Genomic DNA, 24,253 nt, shown 5'->3' with positions numbered 1-24,253 from the left:
AAACCTCCTTAACATTACCTGAAATAATGCGATGCATTTTCCGTAAAATAGGCCCAATATTCAGTAAGCAAGGCATGCACAACTGCAATGTAAGATGCTAAGCAGCGGCTGCTATGGAAACAGACCACAGGAGTCAGTCATTCATTCTAGCAAGGACGCCCATTAAAGACTTCGCTGGGGGCTGGGGAAATGGCTCAGTGGGTAAAAGCACTTGCCATACAGAAAACAAGGACATGAGGTGAAGTTTCCAGAAACCATGGAAAAAAATAGGCAGACATGACCACTCCTACCTATAACTAAAGCAAGCATTGGGAAGTAGAGAGGTTGATCCTGGGGGCCTGTTGGCCACACAGGACCCATCACAGTCCAGCCGAAAGGTGAGCTACAGATTCTAAGACAGATCTTGCTCAAGAGAATAAAGTTGAGTGACTAGAGAAGAAAACCATCTCCTTTGGGTCAAAAAGAATCAAATCTCTAGCTGGTGTGGAAACTAGTTGGGCGTGTTCAGGCTCACCCTGAGTCATGCGACAGAGACGGGTAAAATAACTGCTCCTTTAATGAGATAGCATACTTCTTCCGAGAATCCCTGCGGCTAGCCAAGTAGTTCCTGGATGATAGTATGCAGTGCTGTGTACTTGCCTGCTCTTCTGAAACGTCCTCTTTTCTTCTTTCCATCTCTTTATACCTGTGTTCCCCTGACACTTTGGACCCACTAACCTTTGCTCTCAAGTGTTCTTTCCTTGCAACATGCCAGCTTATCTGTCAAGCTAGGGGGACTATCTTCCTTCCCCCTTCTACTTCCCTCCTCTGGGCGGCCACTCAAGTTTACAGCGTGCCTGCCAGGAGATTTTTTTTTTTTTTTTTTTTCTATTAGCCTCTAAAAATTGTCCTTGACCTTGGTGACTGAGTTGCAAGTTGTTCACTACCTCTAATCCTAAAATTAGGCTCAACCTAAAATTCTTTACTGTGGCACCATACAAGATAGTGACTTCTCCCTGTAATCTAGGAACTGGGCACATGAGGTTGCGTTTTGTTTTGTTTTGTTTTGTTTTTTAATGTTTCTTGTGTTGTTCAGGTTTTTTTTCTAATATCTCTTGGGTTTTGTTTGTTTGCTATTGTTTATGTAGCTGAATGGTCTCCAACTCAAAACAAGTTTCCTGCCTCAGGCTCCCGAGTGCTGAGACTGCAGATGCTAGGTGTTTTGGGGCTTTTAAATCTCATTAGGCTGTTGGTACTCAGGTTCCTATGGTGCCCTGTGTACATAAATAGATCCTTAGACCTTTTCTCTGGTTAATCCGTCCATTGTTGAGTACTTCAGCTGAATTAATGAACCTCCAGAGAGGCAGAAGGGGAAGTGCGCCTCTCTCCAGTCCAGCTGCACCAGGACCTCAACCCTACTTCTCCCACTCGCTCAATCTCCATCTCCCATGTCACATCCTCAGGTAACTCCAGAGCCCAAGCAACCAAGAACAGTTTGCTCCAGGCATCTGCAGAGGGACCTCGGGGGGCTCAGGGAAGAGTTACTGGCTAGAGGATAATTTTAGAATCATTAGCATATACGTAAGAGTTAAAAACTACAGGCCTGAAAATAAAAATAAAAAAATAAAAAGTTTAGACACAGAAAACAAATTTAAACAGGATAAAAGAATATGGTATGGAAGAGGCTGCACATGTATAATGGAAATAAAGCATCAAGTTAAACATCAGCTCACTTGCTAAGGACACTAAATAAACACAAGGAAAGGGGGCGAGTTCATATTAAAGCTATAAAGAACATTTACTAGTCAAACATGGTGGCAAAGACCTCCTTCGAAGACTGAGGCAGGAGGATTGCATGTCTGGGTTCAGCTTGCACTAGAGAATAAATTTGGGCAGCTGAGCAACTTTTGAGTTAAGAAGTGGAAGCGGGCTGGTGGCAGCACACCATTTAATCTTGAGACTCTGCAGGCAGAGGCATGCAAATCTCTTGAGTTCAGGGCCAGCCTGGGCTACAGAGCGAGTTCTAGAACAGCCAGGGATACACAGAGAAATCCTATCTTGAAAAACAAAACAAAGCCAAAAACAACAAAGTAGTAGAGGCAAGGACATTTGGGTAGCTGGGATTGTAGCTCGGTACTGGAACCTAGTGTGTAGGAGGATAACCCACGTCCATGGGTTCAATCTCCCATTCTACAAATTAACCTAACACCCCCCCTTACTTAGGACTAAATGAAACTCACATAATATTTAAGGGTACTAGACATCAAAAACAAATTCAACATGAGGAATTAATAATGATTCTTTGGTGAGGTTTTACATTTATGCAGGACATTGCTTATTCTGTACCTTGTCTAGCATATCTCCCACTTTTATTAACATATAGCACTGCTTTCCTTTAAATGAAACCATTTTAAAAGGCCATTGCAAAAGTAAGTAGACAGAGTCTGAGGTCTGGATTTCAAGCTTGCTTCCCCAGTCCTTGCCTGTCCTTAGGCCCTCACCGTTCTACACACCAGGGTCCCCTCAGCTGGATAATGAGAACCTTGGAAACAAAATGTTCTCTTCTACAAAGGTTCCCAGCTGTGACTATCTGTGCTCCAAGCTGGCAACAAAAGGGGATGCAATTCTATGCCAAAGAGTCCTGTGAGAATAACCTGGAGAATGTATGCAGCAACTATCCATTCTCCACTCTCAGAACACCCCAAACTCATGAGTCCATCAGCTCACCAGGGTGAAAAATGTTCCCGAAGACCTCTTCAGAAGCAGTGGCTGGGTAGAGCAGGTTTCCAGTCCACCAAGCAATTGTCTATGTTCTGTTTCCCAGGTGACACTGTCATAGTTGCCTGCTGTTGCCAACACACACATTTCTCTTTCTCTTTCTCTCTCTCTCTCTCTCTCTCTCTCTCTCTCTCTCTCTCNCTCCCTCCCTCCCTCCCTCCCTCCCTCCCTCCCTCCCATGAATGCCCTTGAAACCCAGTCTCTAGTAAGGCCCCTTTAAGCTGCTGCTCCCTGAAGCATAAGAAAGAGCCTCTGAATGCTTCTTGCTGTCGGCCAAATGATTAAAATCCACCATGCATACATTACCAACTCTTCCATGTAAAAACTCAAATATATATATATATATATATATATATATATATATATATATATATTTGAAAGGTTTTACTGCAGGTCACAGAAGCAAAGACAGTAATAGCAAGCTGTGCTCTTTCGTGTGAGGACTGACACACGTGAATACAGACATGGCAGAAGATGGAAATGAGCAGACAAGGACAGGCTGCTCTTTTGGCAGCAATGGCAGCCCCGTGTGAAGGGCTCATCAGGGCCCGATGCCTACTTATGAGCCCTGTGGAACAAATACCTAGGATGCTCCCAATCTCTCCTTCTGAAGTGGATGCAGTTTGTCCACTCAGCCCCTTGCCTTAATGTCCAGCATGACTCTGGAGAGATATTTTCTCTCTTCCCATGCAGACATCCTTCCACCTAACCCATGAAAACTACAAGAGTGTCTTCCTTGTAAATACTTCCTCAGATAGCAAAGCTGTTATACCAGATAGTCTCCTTTACGTGACATCCAATCTCTACATGAATGTCCACTCTTTGACTGCATGAGACTCCTTGCCTATGATTAACCTATTCCTCAGCATCAGGAAGTCAGATTCCCAGGACTTAGTGAATCGGAGCCAGTCATGACTGCTGTCATTCCAACACGACTTTGGATGGTGACTTTGAAACCAATCTGTGCTACGCATAGTCAGACCTCACCTACAAAGACAAATAACACCCAGAGGCACTCTGGGTTAAACTGGGTGCCGAAGCAACCACATGACTAAGTCTATCAGGTTTTAATTCCAACACACCTCTGTTATTAATAAGAAATTTATTGGCAGGAAATCTTCTGGGAAAGAGGGGCGCTTCTGTCACTCAGCATCTGAAATGTAAACGTTAATTCAGTTTTTATTATTTCTGCCACCCAGTTGCTCTGTTGTCATAAAGCGAGCAGTGGGTATTTTGCCAGAGACAGTGGCCACTTATCACTGTATTATCTAAGAGGCGCTTCCCATTTTGACCTGAATTTTTAAAGATGAGAAACGGAAATTTGGAGAAATAAACCCTCCTAGACTAGAACAGGCAGACTATAACCCATACCAAGTGGCCCGAGACCCATACTTTTTACCTCAGTAGAACACTGGACCCTGCACACCTAGTCCTACTGTGACTTGATCTGCCCAGGAGGGGGTTGGGGGGAGGAGGTGATGGTGTATGAGGGGATGAGGAGGGAAGAATGAAGGGAGGATCAGATCGGCATGAGGGAACACTGGGAGGAGGGGATAATCTGGGACGTAAAGTGAACAAAGACTTAATTGAAAAATGAAAGATACTAGTCCTCAGAGAGATTAGAGCTAAAATAACCTGAAAGGCCGCTAACCTTCTCATAGACGCAACGCCACAGCTAGCTACAGAGATGTAGAGCAGGCATGGTCTGATTACCAATGTGTCCAAGGTATGGAAATAGTAAATAGAACTGGTCTCACTTCTGGCAACAGAGATGAAGGTAACAAAACAGATGAAAATATTTCATCAAATCCGCTGCAACCTTTCCTGCCTTGGCCTCAGAGTCAAACCCTGAACCCTATGGCACTGTTCATCCGGCAGAGCAGAAAGCCTGATGCTCCGAGGAGCGAGCACCCAGGTGTTGGATATCCATGCAAAACGTGTTTGGTACTCTTCTGACTCCCAGGGAGGAAATGGTGTGACCAAGTACCCCTCCGTTAGGAGGCATGGCATTAGGGCAGAGAAAACGGGTTACTCTTCACCCTTATCAACAGGGTGATAAAGATGGGCAATAAACACTCTTTTATTGATCGTTATTTTCCCTTCGTGAACCTTGACAACCCGGCCCACTGATGCTTGGGTTAGTCCAAAGAACAATTAACCAGTGAAACTACAGTACTCTGAAACCGATGGTCTTGCAAACTTTATATGCCCCATAGAGGGGAACGCCAGGGCCAAGAAGGGGGAGTGGGTGGGTAGGGAAGCAGGGTGGGGGGAGGGTATAGGGGACATTCAGGATAGCATTTGAAATGTAAATGAAGAAAATATCTAATAAAATAATTAAAAGGAAAAAAAGAAAAAGAAAACCAGAAAAGAGCTGAGAATGCACAGGAAAACCCAAACCTAGGAACCCGCAAGGGAGATATGGCAGCCAGAGCGGCTTACCCAGGTAAGTAGACATTAGGTCTTTTTTCTTAGCATAGCATCTTTTTCTCTTGTAGCATGTTTCTTGGAGCAAGAGTGGATGGTAAGTGGACTAGTCTGTCTTTATACAAGAAAGGAACTTCTAGCTTCTGGCTATTATAAATAAGGCTGCTATGAGCATAGTGGAGCATGTGTCCTTATTACATGGTGGAGCATCTTCGGGGTATATGCCCAGGAGTGGTATTGTTGGGTCCTCCGGTAGTACTATGTCCAATTTTCTGAGGAACCGCCAAACTGATTTCCAGAGTGGTTGTACCAGCCTGCAATCCCACCAGCAATGGAGGAGTGTTCCTCTTTCTCCACATCCTCACCAGCATCTGCTGTCACCTGAGTTTTTGATCTTAGCCATTCTGACTGGTGTGAGGTAGAATCTCAGGATTGTTTTGATTTGCATTTCCCTGGTAACTAAGGATGTTGGACATTTCTTTAGGTGCTTCTCAGCCATTCAGTATTCCTCAGTTGAGAATTATTTGTTTAGCTCTGTACCCCATTTTTAATAGGGTTATTTGGTTCTCTGGAGTCTAACTTCTTGAGTTCTTTGTATATCTATCAGATGTAGAATTGGTAAAGATCTTTCCCAAATATGTTGGTTGTTGTTTTGTCCTATTGACAGTGTCCTTTGCTTTACAGAAGGCTTTGCAATGTTACCAGGTCCCATTTGTCAATTCTTGATTTTAGAGCATAAGCTATTGGTGTTCTGTTTGGGAATTTTTCCCCTTTCCCCATGCGCTCAAGGCTTTTCTCCACTTTCTCTTCTTTTAGTTTCAGTGTATCTTGTTTTATGTGGAGGTCCTTGATCCACTTGGACTTGATCTTTATACGAGGAGATAAAAATGGATCACTTTGCATTCTTCTACATGCTAACTGCCAGTTGAGCCAGCACCATTTGTTGAAAATGCTGTCTTTTTTCCACTGGATGGTTTTAGCTCCTTTGTTAAAGATCAAGTGACCATAAGTGTACAGATTCATTTCTGGGTCTTCAATTCTATTCCACTGATCTACTTGCCTGTCACTGTACCAATACCATGAAGTTTTTATCACAATTGCTCTGTAGCCAGAAGCTAGAAAGAACCCAGATGTCCCTCGACAGGAATGGATACAGAAAATGTGGCACATTTACACAATTGAGTATTACTCAGCTTTTAAAAACAATGAAGTTATGAAATTCCTAGGCAAATGGATGGATCTGGAGGATATCATCCTGAGTGAAGTAACCCAGTCACAAAATAACACATATGATATGCACTCATTGATACATGCATATTAGCCCAGAAGTTCAGAATACTCAGGATACAATTCATAAACCACATGGAACTCAGAACTCAGAAAGAAGGAAGACCAAAGTGTGGACTCTTTGATCCTTCTTAGGAGGAAGAACAAAATACCCATGGAAGGAGTTACAGAGACTAAGTGAGGAGCAGAGACCGAAGTAATGACCATCCAGAGACTGCCCCACCTGGGGATCCATCCCATATACAGTCATCAAACCCAGACACTATTGTGGATGCCAACAAGTGCTTGCTGACAGGAGACCGATATAGCTGTCTCCTGAGAGGTTCTGCCAATGCCTGACAAATACAGAAGTGGATACTCACAGCCATCCACTGGACTGAACACAGGGTCACCAATGAAGGAACTAGGGAAAGGACCCAAGGAGCTGAAGGGGTTTGCAGCCCCATAGGAGGAACAACAATATGAACTAACCAGTACCCCCAGAGCTCCCAGGGACTAGACCACCAGCCAAACAGTACACATGATGGGACTCATGGTTCCAGCTGCATAGGTAGCAGAGGATGGCCTAGTCAGTCATCAATGGGAGGAGAGGCCCTTGGTTCTGTGAAGTTCAGAGCTCACTTTTGGGAGCACTCTATACTTGATTAGTGATGACCAACCTGTAAGATCTATGCAACCCTTCATAAAGGTACACCCTCCTACTCCCAGCCTCAAATGTGGAATACATTTGGTCCAAAAAACCTCAGATAAAGGAAAGCAAGCTGGATTATCTCATAATATTCAATGAAGAAAGCCAGGCAGAGCAGCGCCCGTCTTTAATCCCAGCACATGGAAGCAGGTGCAGGTGGTTATCTGAATTGGAGTCCAGCCTGTTTTACAGAGGGAGTTTCAGGATAATCAGAGCTACATAGGGAGACCCTATCTCAGGGTATAAAATAAGATAAAATATGAAAATAAAGTAACACAAAGGTCATGATTGGAAAATGAACACAAAACCAAGCCAAAACCAGCAATGTAATTGCTTCGAGGCCAGGGAGGAGAAAGAACCTCACACTGAGGGTCAAGAGCATATACTGCCTCATTGTCCTCTGAGGATTAGTTACCTGAGCCTCTCTCTGTGCTAACAGTGAACAACTGCTTTACATAGCAAACAGAAAAAAAAATATTCAAAACTATTTGCATCAAGATGTTCACAAGGGCTGGTGAGATGGCTCAGCGAATAAGAGCACCGACTGCTCTTCCAAAGGTCCTCAGTTCAAATCCCAGCAACCATATGGTGGCTCACAACCATCCATAACAAGATCTGATGCCCTCTTCTGGAGTGTCTGAAGTCAGCTACAGTATACTTACATATAATAAATAAATAAATCTTTAAAAAAAAAAAAAAAAAGATACTCACAAAACCAGCTTTAAAGGCAATGGTTTTGAACGCAGTTGTAACTTTAATGCCTTGGTTCTCTACAGTGCACAGGGTTATTAAAGTTAGGCTAGACACGTTTCAATAACTCTGGGTCCCTGTTACACATAAATGAAACAACATGGGTTTTTGTTATTTATTTCCTGTTTCTTTATGTCATGAATTTCCTTGGTCATTTGTTTTGATTTTCTCCTCAGAGTTTTGCTCTCCACTTTTTCTAGGCTGAAGTAAAGGACTATTTGAATTGGGATTTATCTTAAACCTCAGTCAAGAACAATTTTACCTGTGACCCTCAAAGAGCTTTAATCTGGACATCAGGTTTCAAGGGCTTTTCCCCCTTCACCTAAAATCACCCTTGTACAATGAAATAAATGTTAAAAAGTCTACATTATGGCTTTCTGTATGTTTCATTATTTTGGCATTTCTGTTTTCTCTAGGCAGGTGTTGGCAGGTGCTCGTATTCATCGTATATGTTAGAGAATTTTGAAACGATCATGGGAGCTTACAGATAATAAAAACAAACCCTCCAGCTCAAGGCTGAATGGACACCTACTCAAATAAGGGGGCAGCCCCATATTGGAGACAACTGCTTTCCTTCATTTCATGGCCCAACGTTTTATAGTTAAAACCCATACATATATGGGTATAAAAATCAATATTTAATAACAAATCCTTTGCATTTATTTTAAAAAAATACAGTTTGCATGCCAGTTAGATAGTATGCCTGTTCATTTTTTTTAGAGAAAGAATTACATAGAGGCTAAATATTCGATCCTGAGGAAAATAGAGCATGAGAGCTCTTGGATATTTCTATTTTATAGTCATTATTGAAATAGTCACTTCATATACATAGGAAATAACACAAGTATGCTTAGGACTAGTTCAGAAACTGTTGAAAATTATATTCTAATCTCCAGATAAAATGCATTTAATAATTTTATGAAACTCAAATTAACTAACAACGCAAGCAGTCATTTTAATTTTTAAATTATAATTTAATAACGTCAGGCTCTTCCCTTCTTGCCTCTAAACCCTCTTGTATCCTCCTCCCTATTCAAATCCAGGCCTCTTTTTTCACTAATTGTTTTGGGGTTTTTTGTTTGTTTGTTTGTTTGTTTTTGAGACAGGGTTTCTCTGTGTAGCCCTGGCTGTCCTAGAACTCACTTTGTAGACCAGGCCGTCCTCTAACTCAGAAATCCGCCTGCCTCTGCCTCCCAAGTGCTGGGATTAAAGGCGTGTGCCACCACTTCCCGGCTTTTCACTAATTGTTAATGCACATTTTTGTGTGTGTGTGTGTGTGTGTGTGTGTGCATGCGTGCATACATATTTCTAACTATAATCTGTTCAGTATGTACAGTGTTACATGTTTGTCTGAATTCAGGATTGTCCTTGTGGAAAACCAATCAGTGAGCTCTTCCCTGGGGAGCAGCACCCCTCCCTATCTCTGCTTTCCTCCCCTGCTTGCTGTCCCTTGTGTGAGATTGAGGACCTGTGGGCTCATGGTCCAGTTTGGCATTTTTGTTGCTGTTGAGCCTTTCTTGTTTTTTGTTTGTTTTTGTTTTGAGTCACTACTAACTCGGGCTGTCCGGGGAACTCATTATGCAAACCAGGCTGACCTTGAACTCAAGGAGATCCGCCTGTCTCTGCCACCTTTGCTTCTTTTTTTTAAGTAAACACTAACAGAATATGACCCAAAGATATATTAATTTGATACAAACATGCTAAAAAAATGATAGCAGGAAAATATGCAAGTATTTTCCCAACCATCAAACCATGAAGTTTTTATAAGTATAGAAACCTTTATGTGTATAGTATAAAGGCTATGCTTCATAACACAGCCATCTCAAATCCAGGGTGAAGTGTCCAGGCAGTGTTGGTTGCTGTTTCATAGCATGATGATATATACAAAGCAAAATGTGTGTTTTGCATACACAGAATCACTGTCAGAAACCACTGGGAATCAGAACATGCTTGATTTTCAATTCTTAGCCATTCTGCAGTCAAAACCCCTTACCGTTGTTGCCGAATCTTTCCCAACCCTGCCATAGGTGAATAAGCTAGGAGCTAGACAACCCCTACCCTCTATCACCATAGCTACCCATCCGTCATAACCCCTCTCCAACAGACAGATCTTAACCGGTAATTGCTGGTTCCCACCCGTTTCCTGAGCTCATATGGTCAGAACCCTCAGGATATAAAATCCACCACTTAGCATCATAACATTCACAGAACTGTGCTGTTTTGAGATGCCTGGTGTCGAGCGGAAGCTTGGAATCATTGAAGAAAGGACTCTGAGCTTTAACACACACACTTGCCCAGAGCCAAACACTCACTTCCCTTCACCTTTACCATTCTAGAGGGAAATTCAGGCAATTTATCTACATATACTTGTGTAAGTATATAGACATTATCTTTCTCATTTTATATAGAAGAGAAATAATATAAACTATGTATTTCGGTGAGTTCTTGCGTTTCAAACAACTTAAAACAGACTGGTAAACTTTTCATATCTGATGCTAATTAGCTTAGGTTGGCAGAAAATGTATCTCTTCCTTGAGTGTATCTGCCAATGAGGTCCCTGACTACACCATCAGGGGCTGGCGAGGTGGTTCAGGGTTTGATCACAGGAACACATACATACAGAGAAAGGAAAACAACAAGTCTCAAAAAGCTGTCTGCTGACCTCCACATGCACTCTGTACACATGCCTGCCCACACCTACACACACACACACACACACACACACGTATGCAATTCACTCTTCCTTCTTGAACAATGACTGACCTTCCTCCCTTGACAGCATCAAGTTTCCAAAGAGCCTGGTTTGTCAGTTCTTCCTCACATCAACTCTCTAGGAAAGCAGGGTGAACAAATGAGCGTGGTGTGCATCCTGAACCTTGGCTAGTGCCCCCACTGTTAGCTTTTCCTTCGTCCTTGCTTGGTCTGGGTTGCTTCCTCAACAACATATATATCTCCCGGTGTAGTCGTAGATGCCTGAAAACTCCTTTAATGACTATTCTAATTCTGCTGAGCCAATCCCCTATTCCGTCTCCAATAATCAACAATTTTGCTTTCATAATAATGAAACCATGGGACACTAAAGAGTGGAATGCCCCCTTTAGACCTGACTTGTCCATGCCCTATGTCCATGGGGAATGTGCTGTTCCTAAATTATCAAGTTTTGTACTTCACTCAAAATCTGGCTCCTATTAAGGTCCTCAGTGAAACTTTCAGGCTCTTGCCCAAACTGGTCCCTGATTTCTCGGATTATCACCAACAATAGACTTGCAGATATGTGAGGGGCCTTTAGATCGTACCGGTCAGGTTATTTTATGTTACAGACCAAGGATGGTCCTAGGCCTGTGAGGGGTGAGTGAGCAGCATCTGGTCACATGACCGCCTGTCATCGCTTCCCTCCCTGGCCAGGTCACATGACTGGCTGTCTGCACATAGACTGCAATGTGCATCTCTTCCCTCCCTGGCCAGTGACACTCGTGAGTCGTTTTTTTCATAATATTTATGTACCCTGAAAAATATCCAAATACTTTTCTTTAAAAACTAACCTTCTGTATAAATTTTAGAAAGCTCAAATTACTGTGCTTCAGAATTACCATCCACGAGTGTTTTACAATGGAAATGGTTTCCTTTGTTATATTATTTTCATCCTGCATGGAAATTTAACGCAAATGTATGGTTCCTATTTTCCTTGTTAAATCTGCTCCCCTTCTCCCAACTCAAAACCATATCCAGGTTGTGACTGTTCAAATTAGTATGACCTCTCAAAAGAAATCTTTAATATTTTACAACTTCTTATTTTATAACTTCTTGAATGAAGTCTTAACTACATTGCCAAAGCCCATCTTAAATTCAAGAACTCAAGTGACTCTACTGTTTGTGCCTGCTAAGTGCTAGGACTTTAGGCCTGTGCCACCAAAGTCATCTCACAAAAAAGGAGGGGAGGGGAGGGGAAGGGGAAGGGGAAGGGGAAGGGAAGGGAAGGGAAGGGAAGGGAAGGGAAGGCTGCTTGTGGACGTTGTACATCGTGGTGCGCACTAGGCTCCGCACCACGATGTACAACGTCCACAAGCAGGATGCCCAACATCTTTTATGGTATGCTTTCTAAGGTTTCCATATCCTGCGAGCCAGTGCAAATTTTCCTTTTTAAAGATTTAGTTATTTCTGTGCAACTTTTTACAGAAGTCAGAAGAGGGCACCACGTCCCCTAGAGCTAGAATTAGCATGTGGTTGTGAAACAACTGATTTGGGTGCTGGGAACTGACTTGGGTCATCTGGGAAAGCAGTCTTTGCTCTTAACTGCTGAGGCATCTCCGCAGACCCTCTTCACAAGTCTTAAATGAGGTACCGAATTAACATCCTCAATGAAGGTATTTAAATATATGGTACTTTAAAAAAATATTTATGTATATATGTATAGTGCGTTATTCCTTATGCTATTTAAAATTCAACCAAATGTAGAAATGGGGAGTGTGTATAGGATATAAGACTTTACTTAAGCAAAATACAAGAAAAAGCTTCAAAGATACTGGCTTAAATTTCATTTTCATAATTGTTAGAAGCACAAAAATCAACCAATCTCTCCCTCCCTCCCTCCTTCTACCCTCCCCCACCTCTGTTCTAGCCCACTTCCCCCTCCCTCCCTTCCTCCCTCTCTCCCTCTGTCCCCTCCTCACACCAACACACTTCACTTTGCAATGATGACAATGACCACTCTGCTTTGAGCTTCACTGCAGCTCTGCTAGCATTTAATCTCTCCATCATTAAGGAACTATATTTCATAGCAATAGTTTACAACCAGTCGAAAACTTTCAATGTTTTATCCACATGAACACTACTTGCTGAATTCCGCATTATTACAATCTATTAGAACTGAAGCAAACTACTGTATGAGGATGGCCAGATTTGCACAAAGATTTATAAGACTTGTCTATGGGGTAAAGGAAGAGGGCCTGAGCTGCTTGCCTGACTGTCATTTACTGCTTCATTTGCGACATGTCACCTAACCTCTCTGGCCTACTTCCTTCCTCACCAATCAAGCATAGAGAATCTTGAACATCGCTATCTGAGTACACGTCAGCACTCTGTGGTCCTGGGAAATTATAATACATGTACTGAACTATTTTTCCATAAAATGACTAAAGTTCCTTGACAAACAAATGTCTTGAATTAACTACAAATCCCTCGTGCGCTTACATCAACTCATTATTTATATATATATATATATATATATATATATATATATATATATATGTATGTATAAATATTTATACATGTACATATATATGCATATATACATATAAATTATATATATATACATATATTAAATGTGGCCAATTCTATCAGTAATTCACATGTTCTATTTTTATAATCACTCAGGAAATTTTGTTTTGTATTTTACTTTGTGTGCAGGGTGGAGACAAGAGCCACAGTGTGTACATGGGGAAGTGAGAGGATAGGCTTGAAAAAGTTGGTTTTCTCCTTCAACCATGAGAGTTTCAGGGACCAAACTCAGGTCCCTAAAGGTCCTTAGTAGAAAGCTATTTCTTTGCTCCTATTTAAAATAAAAATTGACATTATAGGCTATTGCTCGTTGTCACTCTCTAGAATTTCATGGTAACAGCTTATTGCTAAAGGGACCACTCAGTGTAGTCACAGAACATAGAAAAATCAAACTGTTGCTTTATCACCATGTATTCGCTCTTATAGTGCTGGAAGGTTCTATATACTACTTTCAATATAGACTTTCTCAGTGGGAGAAGGGTCACCTGTGGTATTACCCAGTTGTAAATCATTTAAGCTACAGCAATAGCTGGCACTGAAAGATGGGTAATCATGGGTACAATTCTGGCACAGAAGTAACGAACCACTCTTTGCTCAAAATTAAAGCCCTCTCCGAAGGACAAAACTCATTCTTGGAGGTGTTAACTGAGCCAAAACTTCCTAGCTGGCTAGGTCACCGGCCCTAAGGTGGCCATTATCAACACACGAGTCAAGACCCCTTTGAGGGGCAGATGACACTTTAAGGATCACGTGTTAGATATCCTGCACATGTATATGATTCATAACATGTAGCAAAGTTACAGTTATGAAGTAGCAATGAAAATATTTCATGGTTGGAGCCACCACGACATGAGGAACTGTATTAAAGGTCACAGCACTAGGAAGGTTGAGGACCACTATCCTAGGGGGAAAGATCTAGTAATATTCTTTGGATAAATGGACATAGTAATAAACTGCCCCCTCAAAGTCATAAAATAAAATTTAAATTGATATGAAGAAGAAACAGAACACCTGGTTTTCTTCGCCATTTATTCCTCGGGAACCTATGTTTTAAAACAGTCTGCCTCCTCTGCCTATCAAATAACTCCAAATCGCCTCCTACTGAGTTTAGAATAGCCTTCCCCATCCATCACTCTTCCAAAGTCTGCTCCACAACTGAAGGAACAACTCAGCCATATGCCAGAAATGACCCTTAAGTAGCCGGGAGGCTGTATGGCAAGGTTGGAGGAGAAGCGTACATTAAGACAACCCCCCCCACACACACACACACTCCCCACATACAGCCTTGGCTGGCCTAGAACTCGAACAGGTTGATTTCCTCATGTGTAGTCCTCTCTCCTCTTCACTACGGCAGGCATCACTGATCCGTCACTTGGTTTAGTATAGTCGCTGTCAGGTTTTCTGTCCCGATATTCCATTAAAGGTTGCTAGAAGGGAAGCAAAGTGGGAACTCCTCTTCCATTCAAGGTCAAGCCTCCTGTGGGCAGTGTCTATAAGCACTGAAATAGGAAGCACTTCTTCCCCTGTCATAAACACTAAAGTCCCCATGAACAGTAAGTAGCAGGGCAACAGGGTAGATCTCACTCAGACCCACAACATAAGGTGATCCACCAACAGTGCTTAGCCATGGAATGTTCATAAGCATTTTCAATGAAGGCTCAGACTATCCCAACTCAAGCACAGACTCCCCAAGACAGCCATGCCCACCCTGTGTCCCATGCCTTGACACTGTGGCTGGTTTGTAAGCCATAGGGCCTGCGGCGTGCGTGTCCCAGTGCTTGTTCAAAAGGCATTCCCTTCTGATTCTTCACCTTGGAGGCGAATGCAAAAGCCCTGTTTTAAACGTTGTTTCAACCACACTCTTTAGAACTTTTGGAAGACAAACTGCATTTTTTTAAAAGGAAGAAAAATAGAAAATAATATTCAGAGTGTAGAGGAAAATCTCTTGTGTACTATACAGATACAACAGTCGCCAATTAAAGATGATTGGCCTGTAGGCAGGAAAGAGAAAAGGGGACATCTGAGAGGCAGCACGGATTCTGGGATAGAGTGAAAGCAGAATTTGGTGCCCGGAAACAAGGAGGAGGACAGGGATGGTACCTGCCACATGTCAGAATTTACATCAGAATAAACGGGATATTAACTTGTGAGATGGTCGGGAACAGACAAGTTTATGGCCTAAGTATTTATAAATATAATTTGAATCTCAGGGTCATTATTCAGGGAATCCTGGGGCTAGGAAGAAAAAAAACTCAGATTTTTACACAGCAACACTGAATTTTGCATTGCTAAACTAAGATTAAAATAAACCATAAGGCCAGATTTAAAGTAAGAGTCCTATACTAAAGATGAAGTTTAAAGAATAAGTTGCCCTCGCTGACTCTTCTAATCTCCATGGAAATCATTCATTTTTATGGTGATGGACACCTAGTTAACTAATGTGGCGAGTGCTTGCTTTTGCTAGGCACTCCAACTTAATTCCATTTCTAAAAGATTCCTCTAAAATCTAAAAGACTCCATCTCTTGTTCAGGTTTAGATGTGCTGCTAGAAAATCACCAGAGGTCTAAAATTGAACGTTGATGTTTACAGAGTACTCAACCGTAGATACATTAACAGTGAACGAATTTTTTTTTCTCAGAATTTTGTTATCAATGAGAGTGCTTGGAAAGACTCTCCAGCTCCTTTCCCAGACAGTCCAGCTATTTGGCACCTTTCCCAAAGTCACCTCTTTCTATCATCATTAATCCACACATTTGCAGATACCTTTGTTCCCAAAATTCAATAATCCCATCACCAAATGGCATTTGAATCTCTATAAGAACATAATACTGCTCTCGATTCTACAAGTTTAATGTACAAAGTGCAAAGAATACGAAAGATAACAACAACTAAAAAGTAACAAATACCCAGTATGGCAGTTCATTCCTGTAATTCCAGAACTTAAGACACAGAGGCAGGAGGACCACAAGGAGTTATACCAGTGAGTTATAATATACCCTGGACTACACTATACTGGGCAACAGATACCTATCTCAAAAAAATATTAAAATGAGCTATGAGATATAAAATGGATACGTATCACTCATATTAAAAAGAAAACTATGCCTTCTATAATTTGCCTTTCTGCCAAGGTGTAATGCAACCTGATGTTACAAGATGAAAGATGTCTATGTGGCAGAACTACTAGATCTCTCAGAAGAAGGAACAACCTTCGAGCTGGATTTTTTTCAAGCTGAGCCCCACTGATCCCTAGGGATCCATGGACTTGAACACTAGAGCCTCCTCAAGTCTTCAAGCAATGTTTATACAAAACATGAAAAAACTCACCTTACATCAGTGCATATATATTTGAGGCCAAATACACTATTAATCACAGAGCCCAAATGCATTATTCTCCATTGGCCTCTTTTATTTAAAAATCCAACTACTTGCTCAAGAAAACTCTGTGGCTGTTCTTTACGTCTCCTACAGTAGCTCAAGAGAAGATTACTTAACAGATGTCTGGCAAGGCGCCAACACCACCGAAGAAATTCACACAATCACAGTTATCCATCACTCTGTGCCAGTCTCCTGATTAAACACTGGAGATACAACAGTGTATACAGAATACAAAAACCTGGAAATGCAGCCACAAAATATTGTAGTTTCTAACAAAAATTAGCTGTAAAGGCCATCTGGGAGGCCAGGTTGGGGACATAGACCAGTTAGTAGAGGGCTTGCTGGCCACTCAAGAAGCCCAGGGTTTGAACCTCAGCATCATACCTATTATCCCAGGGATCAGGAGGTAGGGGTAGATCAAGAGCTCAAGACCATTCTCTGTTACCCATCAAGTTTGAGTTCAAGCCCTAATACATGAAAGCCTGCATCCAAAACTGGGGGGTGGGGGGGAGTAGACCATGATATAGATGGGATAATAGAACAAAACCATGATTCTCAACGTTGTCTGCATCCCCACCATGCCACTCTGGGCGTCACAGAAACACAGGGGTAAAAACCAGAGACTGAGATGCTGTCTCTTGAATGTTGTTTGAGCTTCAGAATTTCTAATTTTCGTCAACTGAAAATTTTTGAATTTGGATGTGAAATGGATCTGTATTCATTACCTGCTGTGAAAACATTTCCAAGTGCTTGCATTTTGCACAGAAAGGGTCAAGGAAACATACTTTTGCACTATCCTAGACAAGATAATGGCCCCTAGCCTAAAGATCAGCGTCTACTGTCAGGTGGTAAAAAAACTGCTAAGAAGTCACCAAATAGCTTCCTCTACTCAAACAATTTTAGTTTTACTATTTTCTAGGATGTTTTTCACACCCTGAGAGTCAGTGTCTGACAGTGTGAATATCACAATCCTGGAGAAGCCTACAGGTGTTGAATTCATTTGAGTTTGAGCTGTACTGACCCTAAAAAAAATTACACTTCAAAGTACATTTCTTACTAAATCCTTAAAGCACATTTGATTTGTCCTAATTTGCCTCTTTTTCTCTAAGAGATGTAACAAAAGAAAAAAATGTTTCAATTAATATTTATTACCCAATCAGTCTATTCTGGTGCCATCTGTCATCTGGACAGTTATTATTCAAAGGAGAAATTGTAGTTGTTATTCATTATTTATATCTTACCAACTTGGTTCGCTCCTGGCAAGAATATGAAAAAAAAAAAAAAAAAAAAAGTAAGGGGAAATAGTTGGAATGGTAGATTGAAGCCAATTAGGAAACTACTCAGACTTTGAAATGTGCTCATTTGGAAAATATTTACTGAGAACCTACTGTGTGCCAGAAAATAAGGATATAATTATAAGCAGGCCAAATAGAATGTCAGATTTACAGTCAAATTGGGACTTTGTGCAATTACATGTGACCCAGTTAGAGGGCTGTTTTGGGAATGATGACCTGATCATCAGAGTGACCCTGAACTAGGCTCCTCTATCCTTCAGAATACACAAATGACACAGCGACTAAAAGAGGATTCTTCTATCAAAGGTTGGGGCCATAGGCACCCTGATCAAATTCCTTCCCATTTCAACTTCACTTCCCTCCCCCACCTTAAAGCATGTGGTACCACAACAACTGACCACAAATGTGGTGACTAAAGTCAACAGGAACTTGTCATCTCAGGTTGGAGATGTGAAACCCAAAACAAGAACCCTGGGCCAGAGATAAAAATGTGCGGATAGTTGGGCTCCCTCCATGGTACCAAGAGGGTCTTCTGGTCTCTCACAGTGCCTGAGCAGACTGGTATTCCTTTATGTAAATGGTTCCTCTGACTTCTGCCTCCTGAGCAGGCTGGTATTCCTTTATGGGTATTCCTTTATGGAAATGGTTCCTTCTGGAGTCTGCCTCCACTGTCAGTCTCTTTCTCCATGGGAGTCAAAACTCCCTCTCCCTCACAGGAGGATTTGTGTAATTCACTCAGAGAACAAACGGATAACCACAATAATCCCTTCCCAAGAGAGCCTGAGTCACATCTACAAAGACCCTACTTTTCTAAATGACCTATTATTCATAGATTCTAGCTAGTACTGACACTTGTTGAATGCCATTATCTAATTCACCACCACACCTGCAAACAAAAACAAAAACAAAACAAAACCTGGGCATGAAAAGGATAATGGGTGGAAAAATCCAAGCTGAGGAGCCAGGGTGTTTAGAGTTCTCCTCAAAAATATATTTGAAGAGTTCATCAACATTTGAAAGACCCCAAATGTTTCCTCCTGGGTTCTTTCATTCATCAAGTATGTGGAGAGCTAACCTGAAAAGCATCACCCAATTCAAACTGATGTTAAACACAATTGAGAACCTTGTTCCCCTCTTTCTCCTCAGGCATAGCCTCACATATCCTTGCAAATAGTGGCCATGGCTCTTACCCCTCCACTCCTTTCGCTACCCTCCTGCCTTGACTGAGAAGCACTGGGAGAAGAAGCCCAACAGCCATCTCAGGAAGCCCTCAAGTGCCACTTCTCAGGTGTGCTATGGACACACATAAAGCCTGGCATGGTGGAACCCTATAGTCAGGTCCCTTCCAGTCTCCAGAAATGGAAGCGGGGTATGGCATTCATTATAATCACTGACCAAAAAAAAGAAGATCTTGCCTATGAAAGGGTGACTCCGCAGGTGCTTGTATCCATAAATATCTGCTTCCTTCCCAACATTGGCCATTCTAGATCTGTGCTACCATTCACTGGTCACTTTAGTCCTTAGCTTCTCCAGTGACAACACAACTGTCACCACAGACAGCAAGATTGCAGTGGAAAAGCTTTTCTACTTGTCAGGGCCATTTAGGTCCTTTTACTTAAAAATAAATAAATAAATAAATAAATAAATAAATAAATAATCATATTCCACTTGCCATTAGTTAAGTATCCCTGCTGTAGGGCAAACACTTTTGAGGCAGTTCAAAGACATTAAACATCGAAATCTACCTAGCTCTCAAAGATGAAGAACAAGCTTATTTGTTAGTAAGACCACCATCTCTTCCTCCTTCCTCAGAGCCTTACGTTAGGGAACAGAAGTGTTCGGCAGCCATAGGAAAAGCCCATTGTCTCCTTTCCACTGTATCTCACCATATGAGATCCTTCCAGCCCAGTTAAAAAAAAAAAAAGCTACTACTGTTTCTTACAAAGTTCATTTTAACTTATCATATTGAAATCTCACACTGTTGGGGATGAAGAAATTGCTCAGGTGGTGATGGGAAGGTGAGGAAAGATGAGATCAGATCCCTAGGGTCCACATAAATAAATGCCAGGTGCATGAACAGGCCCACATGTAATCACAGTGCTTAGAGATGGGACAGAGGATCCAGGAAGAGCGCTGTGCTGGCAAGACAGACAAGCCAAGTCAAGTCAGTTCTGGGTTCAAGTAAGCAACTCTGCTTCAATGCATATTGTGGAGAGCAATAGAAGGCATCCCATATCAACCTCTGTGCGCCACATATGCAAGCATCCATACATATGTCCACACGTGTTCACATGTATATAAACACCACACGCACATGAAAATAAAACAAAACCAGACCACACTGAAATTACAGAATCACAGAACTTTTTTTTTTAAAGGAATTGTTGGTAATCTAGTACATTCAAAACAAACAAAAAAAAATTCATTTCAGATGTTCCATAGTTTTCTGAACAAAAGACTTGTCCCCATCTCTTCCCGTTCTTGAGATTCCACCCAACCAAGACAGAATATCACAGGTAGCTGTCAACGTCAAGGCATCTAACAAGGCACAGAGAGATAACGGTAGCTTTGGAGTGTAAAACAACCCATACTGTCCACTCCTAGCTAGGCTAGGGTCCTGACTTGACCACACAACCATGCTTGCCTCCTCCTTCCGTGTGGCTTTCGGCTAGCATCCTGATTTAAGGAATCCAGAAAAACAAAAAGCCAAAAAAGAGAGAGAGAGAGACAGACAGACAGACAGACAGACAGACAGAGACAGACACTGTACCAAGGAATATGCACAGTCTGAACCTAGGCCTCCGGCACATATGTAGCAGACAGACAGCTTGGTCTTCACACATGTGTCCCTAACAACTAGAGTGGGGGCTGCCCCGAAAGCTATTGCCTGGATGGGGGCTATGGGATATGTTCTTCTACGTGTGCTGCCTTGTTTGGCTTCAGTAGGAAAGGATGTGCTGAAGGGGACTAGATACCCAGGAGGGGAATCTACCTGCTCAGAGAAGGGGAGGGGGGAGACTGTGGGAGGGGGTGACTGGGAGGTGGCAGTGAGTGGGAGGTAAAGTGAATAGATAAAAAAAAGAAAAAAAAATGACTTTAAAAAAAAAAAAAGAAAAGAATGTCAGAGCGACGGAGCAAACAGGTCCAGAGGAAACAGAAGCAAACCCTCCAAGCCCCTCCTGATAGACTCCTCGTGTGGTCAAGTGTATAGAGCGGCGGAAACACGGATTTCTGACACCTGGGATATAGGGTCCTGGTGTGGTCAAGTGTATAGAGGGGCGGAAACACAGATTTCTGACACCTGGGATATAGGGTCCTGGTGTGGTCAAGTGTATAGAGGGGCGGAAACACGGATTTCTGACACCTGGGATATAGGGTAAAATTCTTAAGGCCTGTTACTAAAATCCACCCAAACTCAGCATAGTGGGTGACAGTGACAACCTGACCGTGTTTTGGGGAGGACTATGGAAGGACTTTGGAACTTTGGACCAGAAAATACATTCGGTGTTAAGAGGACTGTGGAATGTTGTGCAGAAGCTTGGAAGATAAGTACAAGGGAAACTATTCCAAAGGATGAGGAAAATTATCCCAGAACATCGCCTTGCACACTGCTGTCTGTACATACATGAGTGCTTGCACGCGTGCATGCTCGCGTGTGCGCGCGTGCACACACACACACACAGACACAGGAAACAACCTGCTCAAAGATTCTATGAGTTTATAGTCTAGAACAGATATAATACTGGTCACATGTAGCTGAAGGAGACTAAATGGGACACACACACACAAAAACCAAGTCTGGCTTTTTAAAATTCACACACGTAATATATTTTTATCAAAGAACGTTCCCAAAGAAATACATTGTCGTCAAAGGACATTCTTAGATAATACAATCTCACACAGAGCTCTGTTTCTCTCCTTCTGCTCGTCTTTCATTTTTATGCTATACTTTGAAATACTTTTCTCAGACTTACATACTTCAAGAAAAATGACATTATTATAGTGCTTGAGATTAAACCACAGACCTTATACAGCATAACATAAACCACATCTCAGCTTTATCTCCACCCAGGAAAGTGTTCTTTCTCCAGACTGTGGACTACAGGTAACAAACATGGCATTGCAATCTATTTAACTGACCAAATAAGGCTCCTCTGGAAGAAATTAAGGAAAACTAGCCTGCTCTTTTCATTTATCCCATTTTGTTAAAATTTCTGGTATGAAATAATTTGAGCCGGGTACTATCACATAAACGTGTAATCGCAGCACTCCAGAGGCTGAAAGACTAGAAATCTAAGGTTAAACTGGGCTACAAAGTGAGACCCCAACTAAAGATCTGGGGTTAACCTGGGCTAGAAAGTGAGACCCCTGTCTGAAGGAGGAAGAGGAAAGAGAAGGAACTATTAGCAAATTCACTCAAGCATAAGCCAATATGATGTCTTTTTCTTTTTCTTTTTTTTTTTTTTTGCATTTCTGAGAAAATTTTATTGGCTTTTTGGATAAAACTTATTTTCCAGGGAGGATGATCCTGTCATATTTCTGCTAGAACCAGCGCATGGCCTCCTCCTTGCTGATTCTGTGTTTGGCCCCAATGCAGCCTGTTCTGTGCTTCTTGTCTGTGATGCTGAACCCTGGCCTACCCAGCACCACATAGAAGTCCAGGCCATAGATACCAGTGCTTGGGTCGTATTTGATGCCCAGGTCAATGTGTTCCTGAATTCCAAAACCAAAGTTTCCAGTATCTGAGAAGCTATTTTTCCGTAACTCATACACTCCCGTACCTTCAGGCCTTTCTCCAGAATTTCCTCTGCCTTGGCTCCACGGACTGTGCAGTGAACAGCAATCTTCTCATTTCTCCGGATGCCAAAGGACCCGACAGTGTATCTAGCTTTGGAGAACACGGGGGTCTGGCCTGTGAGCTGCTCCAACACCTTGGCTGCCCGGGTCAGTCTGTCCCCGCTCTCCCTGATGCATATTGAGGCAGAGCTTGCGGATGCATAGCTCCCGCATGGGGTTCGCCTTCTCCCCTTGATCTTGCGCCATGGTGGAGAACAGGAAGAGGTCTTTCATATTTTTATTAGTGTGAATTATGGAGCAAGGTGATAGGTAGGAAGAGAGAAAGCCCTAATGGGTTATTAAAGTCGCGAAGGGTAGAGGTTCTCCTATGTCACAGTGCCTGCCCCATTTACCTCTAACAACACAGTAAGGAAGAAGCACACGGTGAGCATGGTAAACGAGACCACCACTAGGGAATCACAACGGATGGAAAGAAAGCTGGCCAAGAGTGCAGGGCCGCTCTCACTGGAGACTGTCACACAAAGGAAACACTGAGAAACCAGCATCGATGACCACTTTCTGTCCTTGGGGTGCTGAAGATGGAAGCCAGGCCTCTGCGCATGCGCAGCGCTCCCGGCACCACGGGGCTAGAGCCAGGGGCCAAGAAGCAGGCGACAGCCTGAGAGGAGTGCAGTAAGGTCAAGCTGAGGTGCAGCACTTGAAAACAAAGGAAGGCTGGGCAGAAGAAAAAAAAAAATCAAAAAAACAAAACCAAAGAGAATAAAACCACCTAGCTCAGTAACAGCCCCCTGGAGCAGGCCTGAGAGACAGGTCCGGGATGACTCGGTTGTCATGAGTGACAGACGAGCCAGCAATAGGACTGCCGGGGCCAAGGGGAAGTAGGAAAGGAAATGATGTGTGTGGTGGCTTAGCAACATACACATCCTGACATATCTGTGGTTTCCCTAGCAGAAAATGCCTGCTGAGACATTCTGCATTCGGGTTAAAACTTAACTGCAAGTGTAACGACAGCAGACAAGCTATAGAAACTTCAGTGTTTAGAGAGCATGTCTAAGAATGTGTGTGGAATAAAAACTAAAAAAAATCAAGCCGGGCGGTGATGGCGCACGCCTTTAATCCCAGCGCTTGGGAGGCAGAGGAAGGCGGATTTCGGAGTTCGAGGCCAGCCTGGTCTACAGAGAGAGTTCCAGGACAGCCAGGGCTATACAGAGAAACCCTGTCTCGAAACAAAACAAAACAAAACAAAACAAAACAAAACAAAACAAAAAACAAAAAACAAAAACTAAAATTCAAGACAGAAAAACACAAACCCGAAAGGAAAATTACCAAGGCTAGCTCTGAAGTTGTGCTGTAAATGACCTACGCTTCCTCTTCAGGCTGTTTTCAAATATTTGATCATGAGAATATCGCCTAATACCTCAGCTGAGGATGAGTGCCATGTGGCACCTTACTAGCTTCACGGAGGTGAACACTCAGAGACACACACATACAATTTTACCAGTTTCACTAATGCGCGCACACACACCCACTCTTACTAGCTTCACAGAGGCACACACTCAGACACACACACAGTCACTAGCTTCACAGAGGCACACA

General features: G+C 42.4%; 1 protein-coding gene and 1 pseudogene across 2 annotated transcripts in view; both read right to left on the bottom strand.

Annotated features, from left to right (window-relative positions):
* The window catches only part of Arhgap18 (Rho GTPase activating protein 18), a 210,522-nt gene that overhangs the window by 89,448 nt on the left and 96,821 nt on the right, over nucleotides 1-24,253 (bottom strand). The window lies entirely within an intron of this gene.
* Nucleotides 22,367-23,129, bottom strand: LOC110338095 (annotated as a pseudogene).

Source organism: Mus pahari, chromosome 21, assembly GCF_900095145.1.
Source record: "Mus pahari chromosome 21, PAHARI_EIJ_v1.1, whole genome shotgun sequence".
Lineage (NCBI taxonomy): Eukaryota > Metazoa > Chordata > Mammalia > Rodentia > Muridae > Mus > Mus pahari.
Note: the sequence above shows the minus strand (reverse complement) of the source record. Positions and strands in the feature narration are given on the sequence as shown.